We start from the raw sequence: 6,026 nt of genomic DNA on the forward strand, positions 1-6,026 counted from the left end.
ATTTTTAACTTTTAATTTATATGTAATTCATGTTGCATTAAAATTGATAATTGATGACCAACAAGCGGTTGGTTGAAATAATACCCGTAAAGAGGAAAATACAAGTTCAAATCCTGAGAAACACATTTTTTGGAGGAGTTTTGACCTTAACGCTTCCAACCTTACAGATGTTATTCTCAAATCCAAAATGACTTAGAATATTATGAGTTTACACCCAAAAAAAATTCATAATTGAATTTTCAAATTTTAAAAAAAATGTATTATATTAAATTAAATTAATTAACCTTTTATTAAATTAAATATAATAATTTTAATACTTAGGCCAAGTTTTATGTATCCATTATGTCAAGTTTTCCAATTACACTTAGTCATATGTCCTACTTTTAAAATATTATCATTAAACTACAAAATCATGTAAGAAAATCAGGACACATGTCTATGTGTGATTTGAAAACATGACATAATAGATATAAAAAACTTGATATAAGTATTTTTAAAAAAAAATATAAGAAAAATAGTTTTAAAAACTTAACAGCTATTATTATGGGGTTAAACTGCTTATCTTATTTGTTTAATTATTAAATAAATGTATATCCATTACATTAGAATAGTTAAATCAACGAGGGAAAAGGCTGAGTTTGTAGGGGTGATCCCTGATTTATCGATCCTTTGAGGGAAAAGTTGTAATTAAATGCCATCAATGCGGATCATTTTATTTTGATTGGTAAAGCGGGACCCATTTTAGGTCTTTTAATGTAAAACGTAAAGAGAAGGTTTGAAGTTATTTTCAACAGAAAATATTTAAATCAAGTTACTTATATATGTTGAGCTCTCCGATTATATATGATATATGTTTTGTTGTGTGCATTTATAATTAAATGATACTAAAGCTAATATTTTAAAAATAGAACACATATTATGTGTGATTGAAAAATTAACATAATAAATATAAAAAACTTAACCTAAATATTGTCCCAAATGTGCTTTTCAAACAACATGATAACTCTCTATTATTTTGTTAGTCCAACAATAATTTTTTTGTTGAAGCAAATATTTTATTTACAAGTTGTTGTTAATACTTCCTCCGTTCCTTATTATAAGAGACAAATAACCGAAGTACGTTGATCAAAAAAACAGTTAAAATTAGTTAAGAACAATTAATGTGTAAAAAGTATAATTTTTTTCCAAAAATACCCTCATTAATAAGGAGAGAGAGCATGAGAGAGAACAATTAAATTATTAAAAGAAAGAGAAGTGGGAGGGAGAGAGAGTGTGAGTTGGAGATAATAAATATGGGTAAAATAGTAAATCAACACAAAAAAGTAGAGACAACTTGTAAGTGTCTCTTATATATTAGAACATGCCATAAGCATCAAATGTCTCTTATAATAAGGAACGGAGGGAGTATTTGATCCATGCATGTTTTAACATTTTTCTATAGTTTTTTATCACACAAAAACACGGAACCCTCACTTTACTTATTTCGAGATAAACAAATACTACCTCACTAATTTGAGTAAATTAAAAAATTAAATTAAGTTAGTTATTTGTAATAAATATGTGTTGTATTTTTTAAAATGTCCTTACTCACCAAATTTATTAGTTAGAATTACCATTATTAGAACTATCTTGGGATAAATAAATAAATAAATATGAAAGGTAAAGTAAATTTAGGTTCTATGTTTAGGATCAAAATAAAAGTCAAACAAAGTCTTATATTAAAAACCGAAATAGTATTAACTCCAAGAGTTAGTTAACTAATTTGAGTAAATTAAGAAAATTAGTTAAATTAGTTACTTGTAATAAATAAATTTTGGCTTCTCTAGAATACTCTTGCTAATCATGTGTATTAACTAGAATTACTATGTGATAAAATATTTAACAAATGCAACTATTATAAAACTACTTTTAAAAAAAAAAAAGATAAATATGGGATACAAAGTGAAATAAAATCTTATATTTAAAACTAAATTAAATGTCAAAATAACCCTTATATTAAAAATTGGCGATACTGCATAGACACACATGTACAATATCCCCAAAATTTTAGATGTGACCGACTCAGAATATGAAATATCCCTCATCCCTCAAGCCTTGAACACATATAAGTACTCATATAACTACAGACACAATCACATTATCTAAAGTCAATTATAATTAAAATTTCACAACAGCAGTTGTGTCATGATCACTGTAGAATTTTGAGAGTGTTTATACCCTACAAATTGGACCTTCCCAAGACCTTTACAACAGCCAACATCACACATCACATAATATATATACAAGCACACATAAACTACAAGTTGTATTATCCCTAACGTCCGCAAAATTTAAAAGTTATATTATTTAAAAGTTTTTAAAAGAAAACAGGAAAAGAAAAAGAAGACACCTGGGGAAAGATATTTCTATTTGAATCAGATACATACTCAACTACAAGAACAGCTCAGTAGTATTAAGGAACACCTCATTCACAACTGTATATGCAATCGTTACTCAATGAAGCTGAGCTACAATTTCAGTACATTACATAATCATCTTATGAAATTTAGAGTGTGCAATACTGATCCATATCCGTATGGCAGAGAACAGCTCAGAGATATTAAGAATTGGCAGGCACAAACTTCAGTGAAATGCTATTCACACAGTGGCGTTCATTGGTTGGCGTTGGGAATCCTTCATTTTTAAAAACATGACCTAGATGCCCCCCACATGCTGCACATATTATCTCTGTCCTCATTCCATCTGCGTCCGGCTGTTTCATACATTCAACGTCACAATCTCATCAAAATCAATTCTTCTCCAATTTAAAAATCACATGTATAGACATTCTGTATATTATAAACGTTGCCTTAGATCAATCCTCTACTCTGTTACAGCAATTTTGAGGCATAGTGAAATCTAAAACCACCATATTTATTTACTTTCTCAAATTTTTTAATGCTTTGATTTAATAATTACAAAGAGCGAAAAAAGTTTACTCTGATAACTAAACAACTGTAAGGGCAGCATTGCTCTGACTGGCCAGGTTAAACAGAAACTAGATCCAAAGCAGTGCTCTTATTGAACTATGATTAAATTACTTCATTGAAAATAACTAGAGAGACTAAGGGCAATCAGGACATGAATATAACAGTGAAGACAAGCCAAAAAAAATTTAACTCACCGTGCGGTTTATGGCTCCTGGAAGACCCTCATAGAAGGCTGGCCAGCCACACCCAGAATTAAATTTTGTTGTGGACTTATAAAGAGGAGTGCCACAACCTCCACAGTTGTAGATTCCCTCTTCAAAGAACTTGTCATATTCTCCTGTTCCCGGATACCTGGAAAATACAAAACCGTCTTCTTGATAACTTTTAAGGCCAGTATCCATCTTGAGTATTATCAAGTTAGAAAATTATTTCTATCTTCTCATTCATTTCCCCTCCATTCGGCCCCATTTGGTTGAACCATTTGAAAGATCTTCTCTTTTCATTGCACAAAAAGTAATACACACGTATAATGTTTATTACATCATTGTCATTATCATTTAACAGTAATTGTCTTATTTATTACTGTTTTTACGCCAAGACACCAGAGAAATTTTCGGCACATACAATTACTTTTCCATTACAATTTTCTTTTCTTTTCTATTCTCCATACAAATGCCTATATAAATTACTCAGCACTCAGAAATCACAGTGACAAGAGAAGACGTTGGATGTAAATGGGGAAAAAAAAAATAGAAGGCAACTATAAAGATTACTAGAGAAACAGAAGGTCACATTCATGAAGCCTTGGAATGTGTTTGGGATTATAAGATGAGATAGAATGGGATGGTCACTACTAGAACGAAGTGGAGTGCAATGGCGACTTATGTATCATCCCATCGTAATTATAGAAGGATCAAGACTTGATCAAAGAAGAGCTCGCTTCCCTGTAAGGCGCCAAAGCTCAATCAAATTTCCCAATTTGCTACAGTCTTTGATTGAATATCCGTGCAGAATTGATGGATCTTTGCCACTAATGCACCTCAAGTGGGTTTGGGCCATTTAACACACAAATAATCTCCCAGATAATGTTGGGATGGGATGACACCTTATAATGCATGATCCAATAAATTTAAAACTAATTACTCGTTTATATCCAGATTCCGGCAAAATGGTTCAACAAAATACAAAATGCATATTCACTTTCACAAGTTTTCTCAGCAAGTATTAACCAACTAGAAGTTGGAGAGGAGAAGACGTGATGATGGCAAGTGAAAGACTCGGAGAGGGGAGCTTTGTTTTGGAAGTGAAAATATTCATTTTCATCTTGTCGGTGTAGAAATATTCTTGTAACTGTACTACATTATTCCATCCTTGACCTCCAATTTAGGGAAGAAAAAAATTGGGTTTAGGATGATTCAGGAAGCCATCACTCCTTATTCTCCTCCTAAACAATTCTTCCAAACAATGGTTTGACTTTCTTGGCTCTGTCACTTCATTCCATTCTATGCAAATAAAACTCCCCTAACGGTATTCTCAATAAATTTCTCTTTTAAGCAAATGCGTTGAGGTTTCCATATATGTGAACATTTCTCATGAAGAACAAGATCATAATACTGCCTCCGATCCTTAATATAAGACCCTATTTGACTTTTATTTTGGTCCTAAATATAAGACTCCAATCCACTTTGTCTCTCATATTTATTATTTTTTTTTTGCAAAGTAGCCCTTCTAACAATGATAGTTCTAGTCAATACACTTGATTAGCAAAGATATTTTAGGAAAGACAACACCTATTTAGGATAAATAACTAACTCAACTTACTTCCTTAATCTCCTTAAATTAATCAACTAGTTCTTATAATTAGGACCAGAGGTAGTACTGAATACGTATGCTCAATCAGTACTCAGTGCGGTGTCAGATATAGAGGATATTGAACTAGGAAATCTACCTTTCCTATGCAAAAGAAGAAAAAAGAACAAAACTCCGCTGAATTTTCATTACCCTACCCAAATTATCAAATAGTACATGAGGAAAATTTTCATCAAATAAAATCAAAAGTAGCATTGTGGTCATGCATGATTAATCCAATTACTAATTCAAGTAACAGTAGCAAATCTAGCTATCAATCTGGAAGTTGAAAGCAAAATCCTCCTTTCTGTAGGCCGACAAGTTTTCTTAGAGTAAAATTATTTATTCATCACTGCCGTTTGGGACACCTCTCGATCTTCTTATTACAATATTCAACTCAAAAAGGAGCATAAAATTCTAAAGACCAAACACAGCCAAATGCTAAATCTTTCTTTATCTGTCTTTCCTGAATCATAATCCCCAGCATTAACAAGAATAATAACCACTAAAATGCCTTAATTTCGAAATTAGTCGGTGAAAAGCAATCTTTGAAGTTTTAATCATATATTCCTTCTCAAAATTTCCCCGAATTGTCCCACAAATTTCAGCAATCTTCAATTGAACAACACGGAAAGAAGAACCAAAATCCAAAAGCAGTATTACAGCAGACTAGCATAATTCAGGCAATGCCAAAGGGAAGAATCTTACTCAGTGCCCTTTTGTCTGAGAATATGGAACTGTTCGGGGGAGAACAACAACACGCCACTCTTCCTCCGACTTCTGGACAGACCCAAAGCGGCCATGGCCACAATTCCCCACGGAAACCACGCTTAATGGTGGGGGTAATAATGGGTTTCGACAAGAAGACGTTGGAGTGAGAATTTAACAGTGAAGTAGGACGAGGATTAGGATAAGAATGAAAAGGGCGACGTAAAGCAGAGAAGATGGGTTGGCTCGGGGGTTAAGAAGTACTATGGCATTGGAAGAAGAAAGAGGCGAGGCTCTGAGAAACTTGAAGCCCATATTGTGTTGTTAGTTTTGTGTTCATCGGTCACGGTGAGGAGAGAGCCACTTGGGGTTATGCTTCTCGTTTGTGGGATTCGTGGCTGTGATCGTTAATCCAGAGTCTTCATTTGCGTGCGCGTTTTTGTAACTCCTCTGTACTATTTATATTATAGAGGGAGAAAAAATTATTTTTTTATTTATAAA

General features: G+C 32.5%; 1 pseudogene; it reads right to left on the reverse strand.

Moving 5' to 3' along the window:
- Positions 1-2,386: 2,386 nt before the first annotated feature.
- Positions 2,387-5,778, reverse strand: LOC114756703 (peptide methionine sulfoxide reductase B5-like; annotated as a pseudogene).
- Between the last annotated feature and the right edge of the window lie 248 nt (positions 5,779-6,026).

The sequence above is a fragment of the Neltuma alba genome, unplaced genomic scaffold, assembly GCF_004799145.2.
Source record: "Neltuma alba isolate B1F8T4 unplaced genomic scaffold, ASM479914v2 tig00010453_pilon, whole genome shotgun sequence".
NCBI lineage: Eukaryota > Viridiplantae > Streptophyta > Magnoliopsida > Fabales > Fabaceae > Neltuma > Neltuma alba.